Source organism: Orcinus orca, chromosome 2 (genome assembly GCF_937001465.1).
Source record: "Orcinus orca chromosome 2, mOrcOrc1.1, whole genome shotgun sequence".
Taxonomy (NCBI): Eukaryota; Metazoa; Chordata; class Mammalia; order Artiodactyla; family Delphinidae; genus Orcinus; species Orcinus orca.
The window spans coordinates 95,855,930-95,883,000 of NC_064560.1; the positions used below are offsets into that span (position 1 = coordinate 95,855,930).

Below are 27,071 nucleotides of genomic sequence, written 5' to 3' on the forward strand. Positions count from 1 at the left end.
GCTGCCTATAGTGGATAAAGAGGTACAGCTGGTGGGAACCGAGCGCTTCTCTGTCCAATGCCAAGGATGAATGCTTTTAATTGCCCCACGAAACCCGACACCACAGAGAAGTCAGGGACAGGAACAGAGCTGTTAAGTAATTTATGGAAATTTTCTTATTTTATAGAAATTATAATTTCTGACAGTTTCCCATCGCAGGTCCTGAACTGTTCTGAACATGCTGCCCTTGGAAAGCCACCCCCTCCTCTGGGCTCAGTTCCCTCCGCGGGGAAATGAAGGGCCTGGATGACCTCTAAGGGGTCATTCAACTTGAAGACACTAGGCGTCTGAAGAGTAATAAAACCTGTTTTCTAACTGTACTGGGGGATCTCAGCAATAACAGAAAATAATACTGTAAAGACTGCAATGGTGAAGACAATAAAATGAACGAATCACCTTGGACACCTGAAGGGCCTGGCTTTGGTCATCAATGTCTTGAAAGGGCAGGGGCCGGGGCAGCAGTAGGGAAACAGGGTGGGAAACTGAACACCTCCGAGCAATGGGAAACCAAAGGCACAGGGAAGCGTCTGGGGTGGCCAGTGGGGCCGGGACCTGGTAGCCTGTTGTGGTCCCGCCTGCTCCGTGTCTCTTGGAGGAGAGGGGGCAGGGGGCAGACCCTGGACAGGAGGTGAGTGCATTTGGTCCCCTGGGCAGCCAGAGCCCAGGCTGAGGGAAGGGAGGTGGCCAGGGCCCAGGTAGGGTGGGACCACAACGGGCTCACCGGGGGACTCCCAGGTATGGGTCCTGGGAGCAGTGTTCCTGCCTCTCGACCTCCATCATCCTGTTCTCTCTCTCTCTCCATGGAGAATCCTGCCTCACTCTTCCTTCAGTCCAGATGGCTGTTTCCTATCAGTTAGCCTGAAGAGGCCGCTTGCTGAGATCCTCTAGGGGCGGGGCTGTCTCCCTAGGGAGACGCATTGGTCTCTTGCCCCCTACTCTGAGCCACGGATCATCAACCCGCCCTCCCACAGACCCAGCGCTGAGGTTGGTGGTGGTTCTCCACGCGCCTGGGTACTGCTCCTCAGGTGCACTGGGGAGGGGATAACTTGGGAACTACAGGGCGGAAGGAGCTTGGGTTCTCAAGCCAGAGCATCTGGGGTTGATTTCCTGCTTCCTTACCTACTGGCTATGTGCTCTTGCGCAAGATTCTGAATCGTTCTGAACCTCAGTTTTTGTTGTCCATAAAGTGGAGATGATAATTTCCTGTCCTCTAGGGTTGTGATGAAGACAGGATAAGAAAATATATTCAAAGTGTCTAGTCTAGGGCCTAGTCCAAATGGAGATTCTTTAAATATTATTGCCTATCTCAAGCACAAACTGTAAAGGAAGGAAACCTTCCATCTCGAGTCCAGTCCTCCGCTCCTGAGAGGTTCCTTTGTAATTTCTTTGAACCGTGCAATTTAGCACCGAATTATACATGCATTTATTTCAGAACTTAATATTAAAGTCAATAACACCTTTAAAAAGTAAGTAACAACACGTGTACGGATTTCCTCTCTCCACACTCTCTCAACTCACTTATACTGTGGGCCTTCCCCAGAGCAATGAGATAAAAAGCGAGGGCGCTGGAATCTAGCGCTCTCTGTGGCCTCTAGATTAGGCTCTTGGTCTCCCAGACGGTTCTTAGATCTCACCATACATTTTCTTCCACTGAGCTTAAGCATCGAAGCATTATTTGTGGAGAAAGCCAGACAAATACACGGTGGGGGAGACAGGAAATCAGGATTTGTAGGTTGGGGAGAAACACTTCTGGCTCAAGTCAGCAGGACCTGGCCTTCTTTCAGGCAGCACCCACACTTCTGCTGCAAACTCTGCTAAGTCAGACCCTGCAAAACCCAGAGGACATGCGGGCAAAAGCCTTGGTTACAGCAGATACAGAGGCAGACTTGGGAAGGATCTGCTGTGTAGAGGTGCTGTTTGGCACGCTGTGGACCTCCAAAGTAAGACATACTGTACAGCCTGTGCGCTCAGTGGCCCAGTCCTGGGTAAGGTTGGGGTATGGGGGGCAGGGGCAGGGCAGGATAACAGGTGATAGGACAAACGAGATGAAACTGAGGCCGCTGGAACGGCTGTGGAGGTCATCCACTGCACAACCCCGGTTCCAGCCCCTAGACTGCCGGACCTGGGGATGGTGCGTGCCAAGGCTGGGCCATGCAGCAGCCCTTGGATAACTGCTGTGACTGAAATACACATAAAGGGATGGAGAAACATGAGTGAGAGGGCCATGGTGTCTGGCTCTGTGTGGGTGTGTAAAATGCAGAGAGAAGTATCAGTACTGATTCCATCAATACCTCCTCTAGACCTTCCTTCTGCGTCTCACTCTTCCTTTTTCTTTGCAAAAATTCCCACTTTTTGACAGTGCATCATAACGACTAAAATGATTCTTGGCCCCATAATTCTTTGACATGCACAAGACTTGGCAGACTCACAGGAAAATGAGGTCATTTTACAAAACCTTGTAATGTTTGGAACCTGTGCTTTCCATGGTGGGCAGCGAGGCCGGGGGGAGGGGCAGTAACCCGGAAACAATCTCGTCAGTTGGAAGTGTCCAAGCCAGGAACCTCCCCTCCCTCGGGGAGGTGTGACAGACAGAGGCCTTTTACACCTGGGAACGGGTTTCACGCCATTGAGAGGAAGGCTTTGCGTCTCCGAGCTGGGAGGACGGCTGGGCCGGCCTGCTCTTCCCAGCTGCTTTGCACGTAAAATCTGAGCGAGCTTATTTTAGAAAGATATTTAACGCCGAATGCCGAATGCATGGCTCACACATACCCGGGAGCGGTGGCGGCCGGTCCATCACAGGAGGGAGAGCAATCAAAGTGTCCCCTAACGTTAGCCGCCCGGGGAGGGGTGAGGGCGCAGGGGGAGGGGGGGCGGGGGGCGGGGAATAAGCTGAGAGCGCGCCGTGCTCATCCCACCCTCCAGAGTCACCAGTTCACATTCTCACAGCACAGCGGATTAGCAGCTGCAGGTTTCCTCCCCACCTACATGTCCCCTGAGGTCTGCGAGCCACCTTCTGCTAGGAAGGCCTTTGAGAGGCAGGGTTTGTCAGCACTGCAGAATACGCTGTGCTTATACCACAAACTGCTTCTTGATAAAAAAAAAAGAAGAAGAAATGACACGTCCCTGGGGTCTAATCCTTCTCTGTGTGAAGCCTGTCTTTCTGGTGCTGTCTTTCAAAGTAGCTCCCATATGTCTCTAGAGGTGAGCTGGGGGTGCAGGTGTGGTGCGTGCCATGAAGACGCAAAAAGGAGGCCTCTTTTCGGTCTGTTCAAAGCTTTCCTGTTTGGGTGGTACAGAGGTCTGCCTGCCCAAGTGCAAATGGAGAGAGGAGAGTGGGGGCCAAGTGTGAGGGCTGGAGGGACTGACGACGCCAGGGTCTCGCTCTGGTTCCACCTCTTAACTGTTAGAAGCTCTGAGGTCCTCAGCCAAATCATCTAACTTGTCTGCTGTAGCTTTATTTTTTTGTCTGTTAACGTAGGGGATTGATATCTGCCTATCCCTTGAGGTCAAGATATATAAGAGAAAGTACCCAACGGCACTGTGCAAACTAAAAGTGTGATAAGATTATCGTTATTTTGCTGCAGAGTCAATATTGGACTATTCTTTCTTATGAGCCCTAATACTAATCAACATGAGACACGTGAAAAGCCCAATCAATTCAACCAACTAATGTATATTAAGAAACTACCATGCGCTGGAAATTGTATTAGCCACTGAGAGTAGAAAGATGAATATTACATGATTTCTATTTTCATATTTACTGAATTTTAAGTCCTCTGTATGCACTTGTGGGCTGTATATTTATGAGTTAACGAACTAATGGACATTTCACTTCCATCTGCCTTGGGAATCCAGACGATACATAACCCACCCCCCCAAACACACACACACACTCGTCCTCACTCCTTTCCAGAACTGTGACCCTATGGTTTCTGCTCCTCTGCTTGGTACAGAGGCCACCTCAGATCACACAGTTGCCATGACACGCAGCCTTGCAGTAAAAGAGGGTTCAGTGCTGTCACCACGTGAAGCCCTCCGGGCCTCCCAGGGTCATTGGTGTGGGTCAGCGGGAGAAAGAGAACTCAGCTGCGATCAGTCAGTCCTGGATTTGAGTCCGGGCCCTGCTCCTTATTAGTTTAGTTAATTGCGTTCCCCTCAGCAAGACTGAGGCTGGGATTCTCTGCCTATGAGGCACACCCCCTTCAGCGCGCTCTCAGAGAATGACCAGAGGAGCTCCCAGTTCAGAACCCTTCTCCAACACTTGGACAGCTTCTTAACCTCACTTAGAACTAGAGGAGTTCATTCATTCACCCCACAAATATTCACTGGGCACCTCTATGTACCAGGCACTGCTCTCCCTATGGCAGACAGCAAGAACAAACCAGCAAGGGGCCTGCTCTCCTGGAGCTCATCCTCCAGCCTCTTCATCACACGGTTCTTCCCAAGAACACCAGGGGCCTTAAAATCTCAATCAAGCATATGGACTTGGCCCCGTTCTTCTGACCTAGAATAGTTGCTTGGGCTGCATTTTACCAACACTGCCTTATCTTAATTGCTCTCTGACATCTGGGAAAGAATTAAATCATGATTTAGATCTTAATCTGTGCCCAAGGTTTGCTTTCCAAATGCAATGGTTACTTTCAAGTTGCCCCAAAAAGAGTGTCCGTGAGGGTCCTACAGACAGAAGGGTCTCATCCACAGCCGCCAGCACGTGGGAATTAAGAAGCGCATGGCCCATGGGTTCTTTTGGAGCCACATGGGGAGGGGCCTGGTCAGACGCTTCACCTGGAGCCAAGTGGTAGACCCTGAGATGGGGCCCAGGCGCTACAGCAAAGAGCTGGGTTTCCCTTAGATCTTGCTGTGTTCCAAAGTCCCCCTCTCAGCATCTCAGTGGCCTCATGTCCCAATGAGACTGTCACTGGCTCCACTGGCTGTGGGATTTTTAGGAGGACCAGATAAAGTAATGAAAGGGTTCCTTGAATAAACACACATGTGACATTTAACAATAACAAAAATGATACCATTTCAGGACCATCTCACCGCCTGTATGTTGATATCACATTACCCTCTTTAGCCTCATTTTTCCTTAAAACATTAGTTTTTCCTTAGTAGAGAAAAAGGGGCCTACACAGCAGTGTCTGTGGACCGAATGGAGCCCTGCATTTGCATCGATGAAAACAAGGAGAGCGGAGGGAGACAAAGGAAGCGTGTGTGGAGGGGCAGAGGGCAGACATGCAGGTTCGTTCCGTGTTATAGACAAACCATCAGGCTTCCTCGTGCAGGAATAAGGCGAGGCCAGTCAGGCCAGAAGTTGGTCTAGCCCTGCTGGGATGTGATGGGGTATTTGCATCCAGCCAGACAGGCCTGGAGGACAGACAACAGTACCCTTCATCATCCAAGGTAGTCACGGGACTGGCTCTCCTGAAACACACAGGGCCTGACCTCCTATTGGAGCACGAGGGTCCACAGGGCCAGCCTGGGGTGAGCTAGTGGTGGTGGGGCTCTACCTCCCTCCAGGGCTCCTGGTGTCGAAAGAGAGGCCTGAGCCTCTAACATTTAACAAAGACAGTTCAGCCAAGGCCTTCCATGCCGGAGGGTGGGTCAGCTTCCCATGCTGAGTGCACGCCTGGAGCATCCTGCCTCACTCGCTTTCCACCTCTTCTGTTAGGGGCCCACGGGGTGAGGATCTGTGGTCTGAGAGTGCCAGAGGTAGAGAGAGCCTGCTGAGAGGCAACTAGCCACGAAAAGCAGCAAGTGTGCCATGGGTGGGTAGAAATCGAAAAGAAGGGGGCTAACACTGAGTGATACTGTATCACGTACCTTATGCGAGGGGCAGAAGAGGGTAAGGACTCTGCCTCCTGAGACTACCTGAGTTCAAATGCTGACTCTGCTACTCACTTGCTGTGGGGCATTGAGCAAATTACTTTACCTCTCTGGGCCTGGTTTCCTCACCTGAAACGTGAGGAGAAGCAGTTGGGGACTTCTGTTGTGGGCATCAGAAACACCCTCTTGTTCACTTAAACAAAGGGGGACTGAGGGGCTGGCTGTAGGTAGCTCACAGAGGAGGGGGACTGCTGTAGAAAGGGGGGCTCAGAAACATCAGGCCCCAGAGTTACTCCAGGGATCCCGGAAGCAGACCCAAACCCAGGTTGCATCTGCTGTGGGGATGAATCAGGCCCCTCAAGAATCCCAATCCTGTGCGACAGAGCCTGACCGGCCTTGCAGGGTCACATGGCCACCCTTTGGCTAAGAGAGGATGCGAGACAGCCCCGCCAACCTGCATAGAGTAGGACAGAGATTGTTCTCAGAACAGAGCTGGGCGCAGTACCAGAAGAAAGCGTGAATGGCTGCCAGGCCAAAAATATCAGAGAAATCCAACACAGTGGCCAATGACTCCCACCAATAGGGTTGTTGTGAGGAACAAAGGAGATCAAACAGTAAAGCGCTTAGCACCGTGCCTTGCTTGTTCTAAGAGGCCAACAAGGTTTAGCTGCCCTATTACTTACCTTAATCCTCAACAACTGTGAAGTATTGCCCCCGTTGTCCAGATGGGAAACTGCGACTCCAACCGGTAAAGAGTTACCCGAGGTTGCTGCGGTGCCAAGCAAGATTCTGACCCCAGCGCTCCCTGCAGAGGCAGCTGCACAAACTGCAAAGCCTTGTGCAAGATGAAAACGAGGGACACCCTGTTCAAAGAGCAGGGGGAAAAATACCATTAAAGGAACCAAAACATAAAGCTTTTTCTTTCCTTCCTGTGTCTCTCTCTAGAGTCTTGCTGTTTTTATTTGCTACTTAATGTCATTAAAAATTTTAATCATTAGCGTTAATTTTACTGGTCTTTAAATTGTGCAATACCAGTTTTAAATACACATAAGAGCATTTAACTTGTATGTGGAATCACCAGATCATCCTCAGCACAGGTGGTCGGCTAATCCAGAGAAGCACCGTGAGTAAGAAAGGATATATAGAGTTGACTTCCTGTCCGTGTTCCTCAGAACATCATTGCCTTATTTCTGCATTGGAAGCAAGCTCTGATTTGATTGGAAAGTGTAGCCTCTTGGGGTTTTCAGTGTCACAGGCATAACACGCTTATCTCGTGCTGAGGTTGGGTCTCGCTGGATTCCCGTGCATCGTGGATCCCCTGGAATTCTGTGTTCACGGGGCACCACGAATGCCTTGTGCACGTGAAGCAGCTCGGAGAGGATGGCACGCATATTGCTGGGGTCTCCTGCATTTACTCATCTCTGCTTACGTGCATTCCCTGTCCTTTGGACTTCACTCGCAAAATACGAATTGAAAAATAAAATTACTAAGGATTTCAGGACAGTGACAGCAGAGCATTAAACCAAGGGTGAGGTCCTTCTGAACTGGCCCCGCTTGCCTCTGACCTCAGAGCCCTGGCTTTTAGAACACACGCACCCCTGACCCCAGGAGTCAAAAGCCTGTTCCTCCCCTGGGATTGCTTTTGCTGTATGAGAGAAACCCTGAGTTTTGCCACTAGGGCTCCAAGAGCTGAGGGCACCCTGGGCTCAGGGGAAACCAAGCAGGTGGAGGAAAGTGTGCCCGGGAACCTCTCTGAACAGAGCGTGGGACCACAGGACTGGTGAACTCCCGCATGGGCTATAATGTCCATACCAAGCGGAGCACACTCAGGGACACACACAGGTCTGCACCTGGAACCCACATTCTCTGAGTGCAAAGCTCAGATATATCTGCCCAGCTTCACCCAGCGAGAGGCTGAGGGGTGGAAAGCATAGCAATCCCACAGGTAGTGGTGTCATGAGCCTCTGGGCTGCAGGTGGCTCCCAGGTGAGCTCTCCAGGGAATATGAAACCCTCAGAATTGGTCTTGGGCCCAGAGCAGAGCTGGGTGCCCTGCCCGCTGGCCCCTCCTCCCCAGGAGCACCACTCCAGCTCTGTGGGCTGAGCTGCCGCCTCTCTTAGAGCATCAGGCCCACGCTGGCTCTGTCAGCTCAGAGGGGCTCAGCTGGGATGCCTCCCAGGGATCTGTAGGCCAGTTCTGGAAACTTCTCCCACACCCCACCTCTTTGGGATTTCCAGTGGGGAGCGGAGAATCTCCCCATCCCCACAAAGCTCCACCCCACCCCGGTGCTTCCTGGGGATTTTACTGGCAAGCCAGCCACTGGAGTGACCAGCAGGCCCCTTGGTGGGGATGGGAGGCTGCAGCAGGAGAGCAAAGAGCTGTTTCTCCTCTGACCTTAAAGGAAAGACAGCAAAGGGGACTGGGATTTATTTCCTGTTCCTAAGAAGCCAATAAAGACATTGATATTGTGCCTCAGTTTCTTACCTGCAAGACTGAGGAAATTTTCAGAGGAGGGAAAGGGAGGAATAAAATGTGGAGGCTGAGCTGTAACAGCTGTAATGCCCCTTGACAACCCCGGCTCTGCCACCCACAATCTCTACAATTTGTGTTAGCCCTGCACCAGCCCCCATGCCTGCCTCTGTAAGCGGGGGGCCGTGCCCGCAGCCTCTGTGAGGATTATGGTGACACGGGGCTGTTACGTGCCCAGGCAGGCCCTATAGTGGAGGTACTGCCTTGTCGCTGTTGTCCTAGGGGGTTTTCAGAAGCTCCCGAAAAGCAGATTTGCCTCCTTTTAAGCAGACGGAACTGAGAAACAATAACCTTTGTCTCCACCAGTTTCAGTATTTATACCTGAAAGAAAGAGCCTTTTTATCAGAGAACAGGAAATAAGGTTTGACCTACAAATACTTCATTTTACCAACTGCCTCAGGGAAACTTCTTGGTCAACTCCCTCCCTTAAAAGCTTGTGGGAGCTCTGAGAGCTTCTCCCTCCATCCCTGGAGAGCCTTTGTCTGCCTGGCAGGAATAGGCCCTTTCCAGGCCTGCAGTAAATCACTGTTGGTCAAGGGGCTCAGTGGGAGGTGAGTTGCAGCCCTGCGGGTGGGCTGAGGAGGCAACTGCTGCCTCGGCTTTTTAGGACTGGGGGCACCTCATAAACACCCTCTGCCCACACAGAAATATCATATACCTGGCAAGTAAAGCCACGCTCCCATGCTCCTTTCCTTTGTTCTAAAATGTGTGCTTTCATCAGTGTCTTATAGTTTTCTGCATATAGGTCTTTTGTCTCCTTAGGTAGGTTTAGTCCTAGGTATTTTATTCTTTTTGTTGCAGTGGTAAATGGGAGTGTTTCCTTAATTTCTCTTTCTGATTTTTCATCATTAGTGTATAGGAATGCAAGAGATTTCTGTGCATTAATTTTGTATCCTGTTACTTTACCAAATTCATTGATTAGCTCTAGTAGTGTTCTGGTAGCATCTTTAGGAATCTCTGTGTATGGTATCCTGTCATCTGCAAACAGTGACAGCTTTACTTCTTCTTTTCCGATTTGGATTCCTTTTATTTCTTTTTCTTCTCTGACTGCTGTGGCTAAAACTTCCAAAACTATGTTGAATAATAGTGGTGAGAGTGGGCATCCTTGTCTTGTTCCTGATTTTAGAGGAAATGCTTTCAGATTTTCCACCATTGAGAACGATGTTGGCTGTGGGTTTGTCATATATGGCCTTTATTATGTTAAGGTAAGTTCCCTCTATGCCTACTTTCTGGAGAGGTTTTATCATAAATGGGTGTTGAATTAGATATACCATGTTCTTGGACTGGAAGAATCAACATTGTGAAAATGACTCTACTACCCAAAGCAATCTACAGATTCAACGCAATCCCTACCAAACTACCAATGGCATTTTTCACAGAACTAGAACAAAAAATTGCACAATTTGTATGGAAACACAAAAGACCCTGAAGAGCCAAAGCAATATTGAGAAAAAAAAAACGGAGCTGGAGGAATCAGGCTGCCTGACTTCAGACTAAACTACAAAGCTACAGTAATCAAGACAGTATGGTACTGGCACAAAAACAGAAATATAGATCAATGGAACAGGATAGCCCAGAGATAAACCCACACACATATGATCACCTTATCTTTTATAAAGGAGGCAAGAATATACAATGGAGAAAAGACAGTCTCTTCAATAAGTGGTGCTGGGAAAACTGGACAGCTACATGTAAAAGAATGAAATTAGAACACTTCCTAACACCATACACAAAAAGAAACTCAAAATGGATTAAAGACCTAAATGTAAGGCCAGACACTATAAAACTCTTAGAGGAAAACATAGGCAGAACACTACGACATAAATCACAGGAAGATCCTTTTTGAGCCACCTCCTAGAGAAATGGAAATAAAAACAAAAATAAACAAATGGGACCTAATGAAACTTAAAAGCTTTTGCATAGCAAAGGAGACCATAAACAAGATGAAAAGACAACCCTCAGAAAGGGAGAAAATATCTGCAAACGAAGCAACTGAAAAAGGACTAATCTCCAAAATATACAAGCAGCTCAAGCAACTCAATATCAAAAAAACAACCAACCCAATCCAAAACTGGGCAGAAGATCTAAATAGACATTTCCCCAAAGAAGATATACAGATTGCCAACAAACACATGAAAGGATGCTCAACATCACTATCATTAGAGAAATGCAGATCAAACTACAATGAGGTATCACCTCACATCAGTCAGAATGGCCATCATCAAAAAATCTACAAACAGGGCTTCCCTGGTGGTGCAGTGGTTGAGAGTCTGCCTGCCAATGCAGGGGACACGGGTTCGAACCCTGGTCTGGGAAGATCCCACGTGCCACGGAGCAACTAAGCCCATGCACCACAGCTACTGAGCCTGAGTGCCTGGAGCCTGTGCTCCGCAACAAGAGAAGGCCGCGACAGTGAGAGGCCCGCGCACTGCGATGAAGAGTGGCCCCCGCTCACCGCAACTAGAGAAAGCCCTCTCACAGAAACGAAGACCCAACACAGCCAAAAATAAATTTAAAAAAAAAATCTACAAACAATAACTGCTGGAGAGGGTGTGGAGAAAACGGAACCCTCTTGCACTGTTGGTGAGAATGTAAATTGATACAGCCACTATGGAGAACAGTATGGAAGTTCCTTAAAAAACTAAAAATAGAACTACCATATGACCCAGCAATCCCACTACTGGGCATGTACCCTGAGAAAACCATAATTCAAAATGAGTCATGTACCACAATGTTCATTGCAGCACTATTTACAATAGCCAGGACATGGAAGCAACCTAAGTGTCCATGGACAGACAAATGGATAAAGAAGGTGTGGCACATATATACAATGGAATATTACTCAGCCATAAAAAGAAACAAAATTGAGTTATTTGTAGTGAGGTGGATGGACCTAGAGACTGTCATACAGAGTGAAGTAAGTCAGAAAGAGAAAAACAAATACCGTATGCTAACACATATATATGGAATCTAAAAAAAAAAAATGGTTATGAAGAACCTAGGGGCAGGACAGGAATAAAGACTCAGATGTAGAGAATGAACTTCAGGACACAGGGAGGAGGAAGCGGGGGTAAGCTGGGACGAAGTGAGAGTAGCATGGACATATATACACTACCAAATGTAAAACAGATAGCTAGTGGGAAGCAGCCGCATTGCACAGGGAGATCAGCTCATGCTTTGTCACCACCTAGAGGGGTGGGGCAGAGAGGGTGGGAGGGAGACGCAAGAGGGAGGGGTATGGGGATATATGTATATGTATAGCTGATTCACTTTGTTATAAAGCAGAAACTAACACACCATTGTAAAGCAATTATACTTCAATAAAGATGTTAAAAAAATAAACAAATTAAATAAAATGTGTGCTTGGGGCCCAGAATATCTCCATTGGCCGGACCTGTCTGACCAGTGTTCCTGGGGCAGGTCTGTGCCCTCCAACTGCTGCAGGAGCAGAATAATATTTTGAGAGCTCCAATGTGGAACCATCTGCAGTGAAATCGCCTCTCTGTGTTGGGTCAGAAAGTAGGAGAAGAAAAAACCCACTGTCAGGAGCACACGTCTGCATTTCTCGCTCAGACCCTGGAAGCTGTACGGAGCTGGTGGGCTGCAGGGCTGGACCAGGTGTGGGGCATTGTCTGGCTAATGAAGTATTTAAGGGCTGCGTGCAGACCCTGCCCCCTGGGGCCCAGCAGCTCACAGGGCACTCTCATTAAGCTGACCCTGGAGGAGGGGGAATTGGTGGCTGCATTTTGGGCACAGGTGCAGCCAGAAAATCCCCTTTCCTTACAGGTGCTGGCCATTCCAGGTCAGTAAGGTCAGCTTATTACCCCTAAAAGAGAGGTCAGGGGAAGAGGTGCAGGCCGCACCTGCCTCCCGGCCCCTCCTTACTCCACCCACAGCACACATGTCTTTTGGTAGGCTCTGGGGTGGGGAGCGGACACTAGCATCAGAGAGCTGGCGTCAGCAATGTGTCAAAAGAAGCAACCACAGCAGAGTAACAGGGTGTCTGGTTAACATTCCAACTCTTCCAGGAAGTCTTCCTTGACTTCTCCAGAGCAGATGGATTACTCCTTCTTGGAAACTCACACAGTATGGACAACCTGCACCATAAATGTACCCCTGGTTAGGAACACAGTCTGCCTGGCCCCAAATACCAGCTCTATGATTGACTAGATGGGTGACTTTGGGCAAGTTACTTCTTCTCTCTACTTCCTTCCTTTACTTTCAGTCTGAGAAAAGTGAAGATGCCCACTGTGTAAAGTATTGTGGCAAGTACACTATTCAAGATACACAAAGTGCTTAGAACAAACCCTGGTGCAGAACAAGCCCTAGACAAGAGGCTGCTATTATAATCATATAATGTTTTTTGTGGTAAAGTATGCATAATATAAAATTTACCATTTTAGCCATTTTTAAGTGTTCAGTTCAGTGGCATTCAGTACGTTCATGCTGTTGTGCAACCATTGCCACTGTCCACCTCCAGAATCTTTTCACCATCTCAAACTGAAACTCAGTTTCATTAAACAATAATTCTTCGCTCCACCCTCTCCCCAGCTCCTGGTAACCTCTATTCTCCTTTCTGTCTCCAATCATAACTTTTGATATAAATATCTTATTTTCTTTATTCAACAAATAGTTATTAAACACATACTTTGCACCTGGAACTGAAGTAGAATCTGGGAACACGGATCAACACAGTCTACGCCCTTGTAGAGCTTTAACTCTAGTAGATTGACATTGGTAATGAGCAAAAAATTGCACAAGACAATCTCAGACAGAGATGCATGCTATTGTTGAAAAAAAATATCCAGAACTTGGAAATAGGCAAAAGAGAGTACAGTACATCCTTTCAAAGCCATACATGGGCTTTGTTTAACAATACTGCCCAAGATTATTTAATGCTCCAGAGGACACACCTATGTTTGACTTACCTATTTACCATTTGATCAGAACACAGACACTGGGAGATACACATTAACTTGTAGATTTCCAGCCAGTAGAAAAGATTATCCCAAAGATTATGGTCTTACTGTCCTGTAGGACAGTAACCATGTTTGTATCTAACCTAGAAACCTTATAGTATAAGAGAGCTTGTAAATGAACCCACATTTATATGTTCAATTAATCTATGACAAAGGAGGCAAGAATATACAATACAATCAGGAAAAGACAGCTTTTTCAATAAGTGGTGCTGGGAAAACTGGACAACTACATGTAAAAGAATCAAACTGGACTACTTTCTCACTCTATATACAAAAATAAATTTAAAATGGATTAAAGACTTAAAAGGTAAGACCTGAAACCATAAAACTTCTAGAAGAAAACGTAGGCAGTATACTCTTTGACATTGGTCTTAGCAATATGTTTTTGGATCTGTCTCCTCAGGTAAGGGAAACAAAAGCAAAAATAAACAAATGGGACTACATCAAAAGCTTTTGCACAGCAAAGGAAACTATCAACAAAATGTAAAGGCTGCCTACCGAATGAGAGAAATTTGCCAACAGTATATTAGATAAGGGGCCAGTACACGAAATATACAAAGAACTCCTACAACCCAATATCAAAAAAACCCCAAACAACCAAATTAAAAATTGGGCAGAGGATCGGAATGGACATTTTCCCAAAGAAGACATATAGATGGCCAACAGGCACATGAAAAGATGCTCAACATCACTAATCATCAGGCAAATGTAAATCAAAAGCACAATAAGATATCAAGTCACACCTGTCAGAATGGCTGTTATCAAAACACAACAAATAACAAGTGTTGGTAGGGATGTGGAGAAAAGGGAACCCTTGTGCACTGCTGGTGGGAATGTAAATTTGTGCAGCCACTATGGAAAGAGTATGGAGATTCCTCATAAAATTAAAAATAGAACTACCATATGATCTGGAAATTCCATGCCTGGGTATTTATCTGAAGAAAATGAAAACACTAATTAGGAGAGATATATGCACCCCTATGTTCACTACAGCATTATTTACAATATCCAAGATGTGGAAGCAACCTAAGTGTCCATCAACAGATCAATGGATAAAGAAAATTGGTGTATATATGTGTGTGTGTGTGTGTGTGTGTGTATATACACACACACAATGGAATATTACTCAGCCACAAGAAAGAATGAAATCTTGCCATTTGCAACAATGTGGATGGACCCAGAGAATATTATCCTAAGTGAAATAAGTCAGACAGAGAAAGACAAATATGATTTCACTTACATGTGGAATCTAAAAAACAGAACAAATGAACAAACATAACAAAACAGAAGGTCAGAGATACAAAGAACAAATAGGTAGTTGCCAGAGGGGAAGGGGGTAGGGGGAGGAGAGAAATAGGTGAGGGAGATTAAGAGGTACAAACTTCCAGTTGCTAAATCAATGAGTCACAGGTATGAAGTGTACAGTGGGGGGAATATAGTCAATAATTATGAATATCTTTTATGGTAACAGATGGTAACTAGACTTATCATAGTGATCATTTTGAAATGTATAGAAATACAGAATCACTATGCTGTATAACAGGAACTAACATAGTGTTGTAGGTCAATTATACTTCAAAAGCAAACAAACTCATAGAAAAAGAGATCAGATCTGTGGTTTCCAAAGGTGGGGGTGGGGGGATAGGGAACTGAATGGAGGTAACCAAAAGGTGTGTGGACAAAAAACTGCTGCCTGCCATCGCAGTAAAAGATGAGTGTTGCCCCCCATCAAACCATCAGCCACTGTGGCTAGCCCCGAGGGGAATTCAGGGTGGAGAAAAAGAGGCTACTGGCCTTAGAGAGTTAAGGTGCATATCAAGGAATAATTCCAATAAGCCCAGACTCTTGCATCTTCCCATACACAGAGAAGCACTAAAATCACTAACTTGAGATGTCTGTTTTTGTGACTAGCAGTAATCTTGCGATGTTCGACTACATGTTTTTTTTCCCTGGCAAAAACTGTTATACATCCTGTCTCCTCCCTTATCTCTTCGGGACAGTTCCTCAGAGCTTTCTGAGGCTGTATCCCAGGCTATATAGGGCCAGGGGTCAAGCTTTCTACCTCACTGGATTCCTCTCTCTGCCTATGTTTAGTTCAGGGAGGCTAAGTGATACCGGTTCATCTAGCCTGGTTACCCCAAACTACTCCAAGCCTGAAGCCCACTGTTTCTTCCACCAGACCTTTGTCTCAGCCCTGGTTGTGAGACTTTGGGGATGGGGAAGGGGATGCCCTTGAGAAAGGCATGGAGAGGGAGGGGCCAGCACTGGGCTGGCTGGTAGGAACCCAAAAGGGGAGTGGCCAGTGCATCCCAGGAAGTTCTCCCAAGGCCCAGAAGTTGGCCGCGGCCATCAGCGTGTTGGACTCAGGGGACTTGGTCATAGTCCTGCTGTAGGACCTCTCTGGTAAAACGCGAGCGATCCTTTCAGCTCTAAAACCCTCCAGGATTCCCTGAACATCCCCCAACACTGCCCTTCAAATCCCCCCTCTTGCACAGAAGTGAGTCCTCGCGACAGCGCTACTGAACAGCGCCCTCTAGTGGAACCTTGTGTTCCAGCCGTAACCCCTCTGGGGGCAGGGATGACGGGGGCCGCCTACGATAGGGGGCTTTTCCGTAGACACCCAGACCACACTAGTCCTCGGAGCTCCTACTGTGTGCCAGGCACGATCAGCAGCTGTTAGGTACTGGCAGCAGTGCAAGAGCCCGGGCCACGCCTGTCTTGTTCACCACTGGGCCTCAGCACATCGTATTGCCAGCACATACTAAATATTCCTTACATGCTTTTTAAATGAATGAATGAAGAAACAAATAAGATGCAGTGGCTGGACCTTAATGAAACCAGTGTGGGGACTGGTCTGTGTTACTTCAGAGTGCTTGCATGAGCAGAAGTTAATCTGTGTCTTTTTAATTAAGCTCAAGCTAACAGGCAGCTGAGTACAGTGTTAAGCACAAGAATTCAGGAGTCAGACTGCCTGGGTTCAACTCCTGGCCACTTAACTCTATGATCTCGGATAAATTACTTATCCCTCTTCTGTTGAGACAGGGATACCTTATTGCATTGCCATGAGGTTAAAATAATTAAAATTTGTAAAGTACTTAAGAGAGTACCTTGCACATACTTTGCATTCTGTTAGTATTTAAAACAAAACAAAACAAAAACAAGGGAAACTTGCTAAACAAATGGAGTGATGCCCAACAGTGAAGGGGCTAAGTGATGATGTACTGATACTGAGCTGCCCATAACCAGAGGCATGGGAGGATGCATTAGCTCTTTAAGATAATCAATAACGACTATTATCTATTGAGCACTTAATGTCATCCAGCACTATGCTAAGTACTTTGCACTTATTATCCTATTTTGTTTTTACGATAACTCTGTGAGGCAGGTATTACGGTCACCTCATCATTTAACACAGGAAACAGAGGCTTTGTGACAAGTTGAGATTCCTCAGTGTGGAGCTGTTGATTCTGAGGTGAGTCATGCTCAGAATTCAGGGAACACCTGGACGCCCAAGGTCATGTGGGGCATGGGAACCATGAGGAAAAGGCAGGTGAGCAGTCTGTGGGCTGGAGGGAAGAGACTCCAGGACTGGCCAGAGCCCAGGGCTTGGTGATAAGAAGCCCTTTGTGTTGGGGCCCAAAGGCAGAGGAAGGGTGGTGGTGATGGGGAGGCTAAGGCAGCCTTCGTAGCAATCTGTCAATCAGCCAACCAACCCACCAAGCCAGAGACACTCTTTATTTGGCAATGAAGGGAAGGGAGGGGTTGGCAGGTGGCTCCAAAGGCCCCGGGTGCAAGACAGCGTCTCAGCCTGTGCAGGAAGCTCTCCAAAGCAGGACAGTGTCCCTGCAGAGAAAGAGCTGGAAAATCCTGGAGGACGGAACAGCGGGTAGATGGGATGAAACACACCAGTGGTGGGGTGGGCTCGGTTCCTTGGCAAAGAGGAGACAAGCCTTTCACAGCAGTGGCAGGATGGAGGACATGAAGGGAGAGACACATCTAGAGGCCAAGAGGAAAGTTTTGCTTTTATGATGGAAAAAAAGGGGGGTTTCAGCTTTGTCTTTATAATAGAAAAGCTGAGATCATTAAGTCAAGGGCATGAGGGACTGAGTTTGGAGGCTTGAGAAAGGCAGGGTTGGTAATAAGCCTGAGTGGGGTGTCCTAGGAGAGCAAGAGAGGCAAAGAAATCTTGAGTCCCAGGAGGCTGAGCTGGGGAAGGAGGGAAATCAGGGATGCTCAGCAAGACAGTCATTAATATGTAGGGGAGGTGACTGCTAGCCCAATCTCACTGCTACTCAGGCCCCTCATTTTCCCATGAGAACCCCAAGACTGGGGGCTATAGGAGCTGTCTTATCCACCTAAGAGTAATTCTTTCTCCTTGTCCAGCCATGAGAGCCACTACCCAAGAGCGTGTGGAGCCCTCCCAATGGCCCCAAAGGGCTCCTTGGGCTTCAACATTTGGAATGCTCTCTACCCATCTCAGATATCCCATTCCTTCTCCACACTGACTCTCAGGAAGACATCGATGGCCAAACAGGGGCATGGCTGCAACCTCCAGACTGCTTTCTTGGATCGATGGGACACCTTGCTTCTAAAGCATTCCCCAGTTATCTCACAGGCCTCTAAGCGGGCATCAGATGAACACTGTGACTTCACTTTCCAGGTGGGAGAGTGGACTCTATCAGGTTCTGCATCATTTGCTAGTGGCATCAGGCTGTCAGCAGTTGTCTTGATATTAAGGCAAGAAGTGTCTGGTGCTGTGGTCTGTACCTCCCTCCACCCCTTACCCTGCAGGACCACTCCCATCATTATCCTCACTGTGGGGTTCCGGGGGGGGCAGGGATGGCAAACACTTGAAACACACGTCTCATCGTGCCCTAATCTGGCACTAGGGGCAGACATCAATAATCTATCGTGTCGTGTTCTCAACACGGTGCTTCAGGCAGCAGCACAAAACAAGCGCAGCTGGAACTCCAGGTGAATCCTTTTTGTCATCCTGTTTGCAGGATGGGTAGCTCCAGCACCCTTCCTTCTATGTCTGTGAAGCGGGCTGGCCACAGGTCAAGCTGTGAAGGCGTGAGGTGTGGCTTTGCCTCTCAGCCCCTCTTCTGCCGCCCCATCGCCAGAGCTGGGTTTTCTCCCGAAGGGCACTTGTGCTCCCACCCACTCTCCTCAGGGTCCTGAGGAGCTAAGCAGGTAATGGGGTCACTGATTGGCCATGATGGGAGGATCAATGGGTTCCAATCACAGCCACATCCCCTCCACTGCCTTCATCTCTCTGAGGCTCTTCTATAAAGGAGACAAATTATACCCACCTGTGGACCCTTGGCCCCAAGACTGAGGATCAGAATGGAAGTGAGCCCCTGTATGTGTAAGATTTCTAAATTGAAACGATCTTTACCAACCTAAGAAAATCTTACTTTTAATCCCCAGCAACAACCCTCCCACACATCTTAACAGGGGGCTATGGGGGCACAACTTTCTGGTCTGAAAGGAGTAATCTGATAGTGGGATTTTTAACTGGCATAGATATTTGGGGACAAGTTGTACCTTGTGGCACCCTCAGATCCCACCTCATGCTGCAGCAGAACTCACATGTGTATGTATGGTGCTCAACAGGTGATAAATAAATAGTTGATAAAGGGCCTGGCGCTTTCGCTTTAAGAGCACTCTGTTGCTATTTTAGTGGCATCTGCATGGCTATACCAGTGAGGCTTTGTCACCTTCCTACCTGGTAGACACTGCAAACTCCTTGCTTTCCCCCCCTTTCTAATCAAGGGCTAATGATGGAGGGTAGCTTGCTGGACAGGGGACCATGGTGGATAGAAGGTCTGTCCAGGCTGAAAACACCTAAGTCTGGGATCATTTCGCCCATCTCTGCCACCAGGGCAGGGATAGCAGAGCCAAGCCAAGTCAAGGGGAGGGTTATTTTTAATCCCAAAGATGCAGCGTTTGAGAACAAACAGCCCCATCCCTGGAGCATCTGCCAAATGAGTGTGGGCCCGGAGGTGTCAGGCCGCGGCTGCTTCCCGGCTCACCAGGCCCCTCCAGAAACCAGAGCTGGGCAGCAGTGTGTATTTTTAAACAAGCTGACTTGCTGTGGCCTTTGAGGGCCACCAGGTCCTGTGAGGACAGAGTGGGAGCCCCACGCACCGTTACCTTTAAATCCAGTCGGGCCCTAACCCAAGATGATGCCTAGCGTCCCCCGCCGCCCATGTTCACATTGCCTGGAGCTCCCAACCTCTCCACCTGCTGCCTTGTTCCCATCCCAGCCCCAAAGTGCTGAAGGCCACTTGAGAGTACCATTTTCCCTTCTTTTATATTTTCCTCTTCCCTTCCTTTACTCTCTGTAACACAAATAACTCATACTCATTGTAGAAAAATTAGAAAATTGAGATGAACGAAAAGAAAAGAAAAATCCCTATCATCCCCCTGACCCTATCCCACTGTGGGTGAGGACCAGCATTTGTTAATACTTGGTGGATATTTTCCCTGACTTTTTTCTATGAATAGTTTTTACACATAAGGTATTTATATTTTCAAAACGTGAATCTCACCCAAGGCCTGGCACTGGGGAAACCAGGATGGCTCCTCATTCAGGAAGAATGCTGACATTCTCTCCCACTGAGGTCCACAGGCTCTGTGGCCGGGATTGTTAGGATGTCACAGGGAAATGTTTAGCCCCGTGCCTGTTCCATACGAGAGGCTCTCCTCTCCATACTCATCTTTCCCAGCAGGAATCATTTTGCCCGTGTCAGGCTTTGTTTGTGTGCTTAAGAAGGCAGGCTCTGGGCTTCCCTGGTGGCGCAGTGGTTGAGAATCTGCCTGCCTATGCAGGGGACACGGGTTCGAGCCCTGGTCTGGGAGGATCCCACATGCCGCGTAGCAACTAGGCCCGTGAGCCACAACTACTGAGCCTGCGCGTCTGGAGCCTGTGCTCCGCAACGAGAGGCCGCGATAGTGAGAGGCCCGCACACCGTGATGAAGAGTGGCCCCCGCTTGCCACAACTAGAGAAAGCCCTCGCACAGAAACGAAGACCCAACACAGCCAAAAATAAATAAATTAATTAATAAACTCATACCCCCAATATCTTAAAAAAAAAAAAAAGGCGGCAGGCTCTGGAGTCAGGAAGCTTGAGTCTAAATCCTTGCTCTGCCTCTAAATAACTGTGTGAAGTTGGGCAAGTGGCTTAACTTCTTTGTGTCAGATTTCCTCATTTGTAAAACAGGGATGAAGAGAGGATACACATTACAGGTCTGGTGTGAGAATTCAGTGAGCTAATACTGAAGGTAGAGCGACCAGAAGAGAGGCTGGCACATAGTAACTGCTCAATAAACATTAGTTCTTATTCTACTATAATGGTTGTTTTTTCAACTCTGAGGGAGTACCTCCTATGTTTCAGGCACTAGCCAAGCTTCCTGTATGATGTTGGGCAAGTTAATTCACTGACGTCTTTCTTACTTCATTCAGATAGGGGCTCAAGGCAGTTGGGGAATGAGATGGGGAGTAATTTGGGGTGCTTGGCTACCAGGAGGTTTAACACATTTGCATTATGGGGTCACTGGAGCTCATTAACATATTGGAAAAATGTTAAAAGCCATGTTGCTTTCATTGGAGCTCTCACATACCCACCACTCCAGTTGTTGAAGGCTGATCATGAGTACATGGGGGTTCACCATGGTATTTGTGCCACTTTTATGTCTGTTTGAATACTTCCATAATAAAAAGTTAATATGTATGTATATGTATACATATATGTATGTATGTGTATAATATACACATCCTGAAAAATCTACATCACTCTATTTACTTTCATACTTTTTCTGTATTGCTTTAATATATGTTTTAAAAATGTTTAAGGATCTTTTTTGTTAATCAAGACCATTAAAACCATTAAAAATGCTTCCCCCCTGAGACGCACTGGTGTTGACAGAAGCCACGGCTGGTCCATAACAGGGTCTTGACTCTGGGCTGGTCGTACTCCATTGCACTGATGACGTGCAGAATTCCCAGCTGACAGGTGATGGCGACAAAGGGCAGACACGCTCTGGCACCTGGTGCCAGGCTGCCCCCCTTCCTTTACCTTCCCTCCCAGTACTGGCTTCCAGCCCTTATTTTGGGTCACACTTGTATCTTTATCAATGCCGAGTACTTGGTGTGCCCAATTAAAACTCTGAGAACAGAGGAATTGGAGGCTAGAGACACCCATCGGATCAATCATAGAACTTTCCACCTCAAGGTTAAGGGTCCCTGACGTCCGTCCCCTCCCTCTTCCAGGCCAGTCAGCAGGCTGCTCACCTCCTCTTTCTCCCTGCTTTTGGCACCCCTCCAGACTTTTGACAAAAACACAGATGTCACACCCTCTGTTGCTACAGAGGACCAAGCTCACCTTGCTTTTGTGATCATCCAGATGCTTCTGTGCTCATCCAGGTGCTTTGGCTGCTTTTGTTGCTACCACCGTTGTTATTGTGAATAAAGCTTCCAATTATTGGTTGATTATTGGGCATCCAACATTGTTCATCCATGGGCATGGCCTCATTTAATCCACACAACAGCCAACAAGGTAAATACTATCATCCCATTTTTCAGATGAAGACGTTGAAGCTTACATAGGCTGAGTCATCAGGATCACAGAGCTAATAAACGGAAAATGAAATCACAGGCTGATTCCAAAGCTCATGCTCTTAACACTATGCTAATTAGAGACTATTTTCCATCCCCAGAAAGAGGAGAGGGGTGTAAAAGAATGGCTAACTTTCCCTAGGCCTGCAGTTCTGTTGTTGTTTTTGCGGTACGCGGGCCTCTCACTGTTGTGGCCTCTCCCGTTGCGGAGCACAGGCTCCGGACGCGCAGGCTCAGCGGCCATGGCTCACGGGCCCAGCCGCTCCGCGGCATGTGGGATCTTCCCGGACCAGGGCACGAACCCGTGTCCCCTGCATTGGCAGGCGGACTCTCAACCACTGCGCCACCAGGGAAGCCCTGTTGTTGTTTGCGTGTATCGTAAATAGAGACCACCATAAAGTGGAACCCCTTGCTGTCTGGGCCATTCGTCTTCCATAAGGGGGCCCTCAAGGCGCGCGCTTGCTTGCGTGCGTGTGTGAGCGCGGGCCTAGGCGCACTTCTAAATGTAGAAGTCCACAGGTAGAGGACTGTCAGGTAAGACTCTGCCTTCAGCACACACGGCTCCTGCCTCACCTCTGACACTCATCAGCCCGTTCTCTTGAGCAACCCACTTCCCCTCTCTGGGCATCAGTTTCCTCACCTGTAAAATAGCGGTAACAAACCTTAGATTACAGTCACCAAGCACATTCAATGAGATCCCAAGTGGCATGTGCCCAGCAGAGCGCCTAACTAAAGCAGAGCTCGAAAAAAACGGTGCCCCTTCTGGCATTCCGCACCACTGGAGGAAGCGTCCCCCAGGCGGGCGGGGAACTGGAGAGAAAATGGCGGGTGGGGGCGGGGCCTAGCGTCAGTGCGTGCGCACGCCATGGGGGACGGCGCGCCGCAAGGCTCAGCCCTCCTGCTGGAAATTAACCCGTTGTTCTGAGGGCTTTGGCGTAAAGTTTGCCCTCCCTGCCTCGGTTTCCCCATCCCCTCGCCCAGGGTGCTGGCCGGCTCCCCCCACACTCTCCACCCTGCTCCTTCTTGTGCCCACCGCTCTCAGCTAAAAAGAAGATCCTGTTCCTTGCCCGCAACACAGGCCAGAGCCACGTGTGCTGGGCTACAGGTGGTCTGCGAGACCCTGGCGGGCTTCTGGTCCAAGAAATTTGGACACCTGTGCTGTGAACCACTTTCTCTTAGGAAACCTAGAATCAAGGGCCTTCCTAACGCCCTCTCCCTGGCAAGGACGCACGCGGCGCGCGCACACACACACACACACACGCAGAGACAAACACGCAGACTCAAACACAGACACATACAGATGCACAGACTCAGGCACTGGCTCGCTCCCAACCCCCAGGCCCAGCCTAATGCCTGTCGGTCCCACCCCTGCAGCTCTGCCTCCTTGGTCTAATAAGGGTAGGTGAGAAAGGGTCCTGAGATTCCAGAGAGATTCGCAGCGGGCTCCTTCTAAGGCCTTTCAGTCGAACGTTCAGCTCTGGGCAAGCGTCCGGGGCCAGGAACCCCAAGGCTTAGTCATGGGTTCCTCAGCCCCAAGTCTCATTTCTAGCCCAGTCCAGATCCTGGGCCTTTCAAAAAACTCACAGGTCGTCCCTCTGAGTCAGCAAAGGTTCCCACAGAAACTCCATTTGGTGTGGATTTAATCACAGGGTGTTTTTAAAGCCTCATCTGGAGGTAATTTGGAATTTAAATTACCAGGATGAGGATATTTTTACCAGAAGAAGGGCTTGGAATAGTTATATCCTGTCAGTTATTGATCAACCATTTCCAAAAGATTAAAAAAATAGTAAGACCTATTTTACCAAATATGTTAGAAAAATTCCCTCAGGATTTGATCATTATTAGCGTAACTGATATAAATTGTTCCACAACACTTAGGAATGTGTTCCATGACACATTTCACGAATTTTCTAAATCAAATTAAATCATACTTAGACCCCCACCTACCAGGATCTCAGATAATTCAATCCCAGCCACTTTTCAGGGCCCTTCACTCTCCTTCCACGCAGAACTCCGAGTACTTCAGGATTCCCGAAACTTGGCAAAGGGCACCAGGTCTGTGATGGTCACTGCTGAGTTGCCTATGGTCCAAGCCCTAGTAGACCAGTTAGAGGCTGCTGTTGCTGCCCACAGCAACATCTCCAAACCAAGGGCCCCCAGACATCTCTTCCCCCTTCTTAGGCCCTCCCCAAAGGCCCTGCCACCTCCAGAGTGCCTGGTGGAGGCCCAGCACTCAAGGGTCCTGCCAGCCTTTAATGACCTCTGGGCCCCAGGGCCCCTCCCCAGCCCTCTCCATCTCTAACAAGTAGTGCTAACTCTCCAGACCCTTAGAAAATCTAAGGCCTCTAACTCTTCCCTGGGGCAAGAGAAGCCCAGCCCTCCAAAACACAGGGGCCTCTGGAGAGGAAGAGGGGAAAATACCTCACATTCTTTTCCAGTGAGCCTGCAGAAGAAAAACAGACATGGTTAATTTCTCAATCACAGTAGTCCCTGACTTAGGCAATAATTACCTGATTTACCTAGTAATCCACACTCTGTGGGGAGTAGATAGAGCTGTGGGCCCAAAACAGAAACAAAAACAAAAACCCTTCTTTAATAAAGGTTATGAAATCTCTTTGCTTCTGTAATTTTCAGGGTCTCTCTAGAATACTCCTGTTTGGACAGAGATGGGGTCAAACCACACAGATACCATCTAGTTGCTTGGTGTCCAGTAGCTTGCTCTTCTTCCCCCCCATATGAGGACTGATGAGGTTGAGATAAGAGGTGCCACTGAAACTCAAGTAAACATGGGCTAGCTTCGACTTGCACCCAACACCACATAACACAGTAGAGTTTGTGGTTAAGAGGAATGGCTGTGGAATCAAACAGACCAGAGTATGAGTTCTGACTCCATCCCTTTTTGGCTGTGTGACTTCAGGCAAGTTACTTCACCTCTCTGAGACTCAATTTCTCTAAAATGGAGGTGATAAAGTACCTCATAGGATTATGTGAAAGTTAAATGACAGCCAAGACGCTGATGTAAGTTCATGCTGGGAGGAATACCCTCTGCTTCAAACACATAACAATGATATATGATACATAAAGAGAAAATTAAAATGATACAGCCACATTCAAAAAACACTATTAACATCTCTATAGACAAGGCTGCATTCTATATACCTCCTCTGAGGGTCTGTAGTGGGTCCCTTTGCTCATGGTGGTGATCAGCTTTCCATTCAGCCCCCTCCTCTACTCTTCCTGGAATCATTTCCTAAAATAAGCTGCCAACAAGCCCTTATCTCAGACTCTGCTTTGTGGGGGGAGTCTAGGCTAGCTGGAAAGGAAAATAACAATGAAGCAAAGAAAAGGGGTGGTAAATAGAAAACTAAATATGGCAGAAATAAGTTAAAATATATTAGTCATTATAATAAATGTAAACAGATAATCTATTAAAAGATAGACTTGCAGATTAGATAAAAAATGAACAAAGTTTATAAGAAGTATACCTAAAGCAAAACCACAAAGAAAGATTGAAAATAAAAAGTTAGAAAAAGATATACCCATCCAATGCAAACCAAAAATAAATGTGTGGTTATGGATTGAGTTGTGTCCCCCAAAACAATATGTTGAAGTTCTAACCCCCAGCCCCTCAGAATGTGACCTTATTTGGAAATAGTCATTGCAGATGTAATTAGTTAAGATGAGGTCATACTGGAGTAGGATGGATCCTTAATCCAATATGATTGGTGTCCTTATGAGAAGAGAGACACACAGACACATAGAAAGATGGCCATGTGGTTGTGGAGACCCAGATTGGAGTTATGCTGCCACAAGCCAAGGGATGTCAAGGGTTATCTGAAGCTGGAAGAGGCAAGGAGGGATCCTCTCCTACAGGATTAGGAGGGAGCACAGCCCTACTAATACCTTGTTACTGACATTTAGCCTCCAGAAACATGAGAAAATAAATTTCTGTGGTTTGAGTCACCCAGTTTGTGGTAATTTGTTATGGCAGCCATGGGAAACTAATACCTATGCCTAGCAATATTTCTATCAGACCAAATAAAATTTAAGTCTAAAGTATACATCATAAAAGCAACATCCCATCAAGAATATATAATGAGGGGCTTCCATGGTGGCACAGTGGTTAAGAATCCACCTGCCAGTTCAGGGAACACGGGTTCGAGCCCTGGTCCGGGAAGATCTCACATGCCGAGGAGCAACTAAGCCCATGCACCACAACTACTGAGCCTGCGTACCACAACTACTGACGCCCTCGCACCTAGAGCCCGTGCTCCACAACAAGAGAAGCCACCACAATGAGAAGCCTGTGCACCACAACAAAGAGTAGCCCCCACTCGCCACAACTAGAGAAAGCCTATGTGCAGAAATGAAGACCCAGCACAGCCAAAAAAAAAAAAAAAAGAACATACAATGATTATGAATTTGTATGCACTTAACATGACTAAATTATAAAGAGAAGTTGATTAATTCATATTCTCAGTAGAATATTTTCAATACACTTTTATCAGGATCTGATGGATCAAGTAGATAAAAAAGGATAAAAGTTATGTAAGATATGAAGAGCTAATTTGGTTAACCTGATCCAGTATAGATGTGTAGAAGCCTGCATCTGAAAAAAGAATATATATCCTTTTCAAACACACATTGATCACTTTAGCAAAGGAAGCCTCAACAAATTTTAAATAGCTTGTAGTATACAAATCATATTTTCTATCCATAATACTGTTAAATTAGAAATAAAAATACCCCTAAATATATTGTGGATTAAAGATAAAGTCTTAATAAAAATTACAAAACATTTAGACTTGAAAAACTATGAAAAAAATACATAACAAAACTTGTGAGATGCAGATAAAGCAGTACCTAGAGGTAAATTTATAGCTTTGAAGTACCCTTTGGGAAAACAAGATAGAACATAAATGAATTAAAATTTTAATACAAGAAGCTAGAAAAAGAAAATAAATGAGATATTGCAGTTAAAGTCCTTTGCATAATGCTTGCCACATAATAAGTACTCAACAGAAGGAAGTATTTAATAAATGGAAATTGTAGTTGTTGTTATTCTATCAATAACTTCCAAT

The 27,071-nt window shown here is 47.2% G+C and overlaps 1 long non-coding RNA gene across 1 annotated transcript in view; it reads right to left on the reverse strand.

The window, feature by feature from the left end:
- LOC117203173 (uncharacterized) overlaps window positions 1–26,840 on the reverse strand; it is a 62,937-nt gene extending 36,097 nt beyond the window's left edge. Inside the window, exons 1-3 of the long non-coding RNA XR_007475655.1 lie at window positions 22,564–26,840; window positions 21,758–22,004; window positions 6,546–6,725 (exon numbers count right to left, since the gene is read on the reverse strand). This is a non-coding gene — a long non-coding RNA (uncharacterized LOC117203173). The remainder of the gene's footprint in view (window positions 1–6,545; window positions 6,726–21,757; window positions 22,005–22,563) is intronic.
- Window positions 26,841–27,071: the final 231 nt, after the last annotated feature.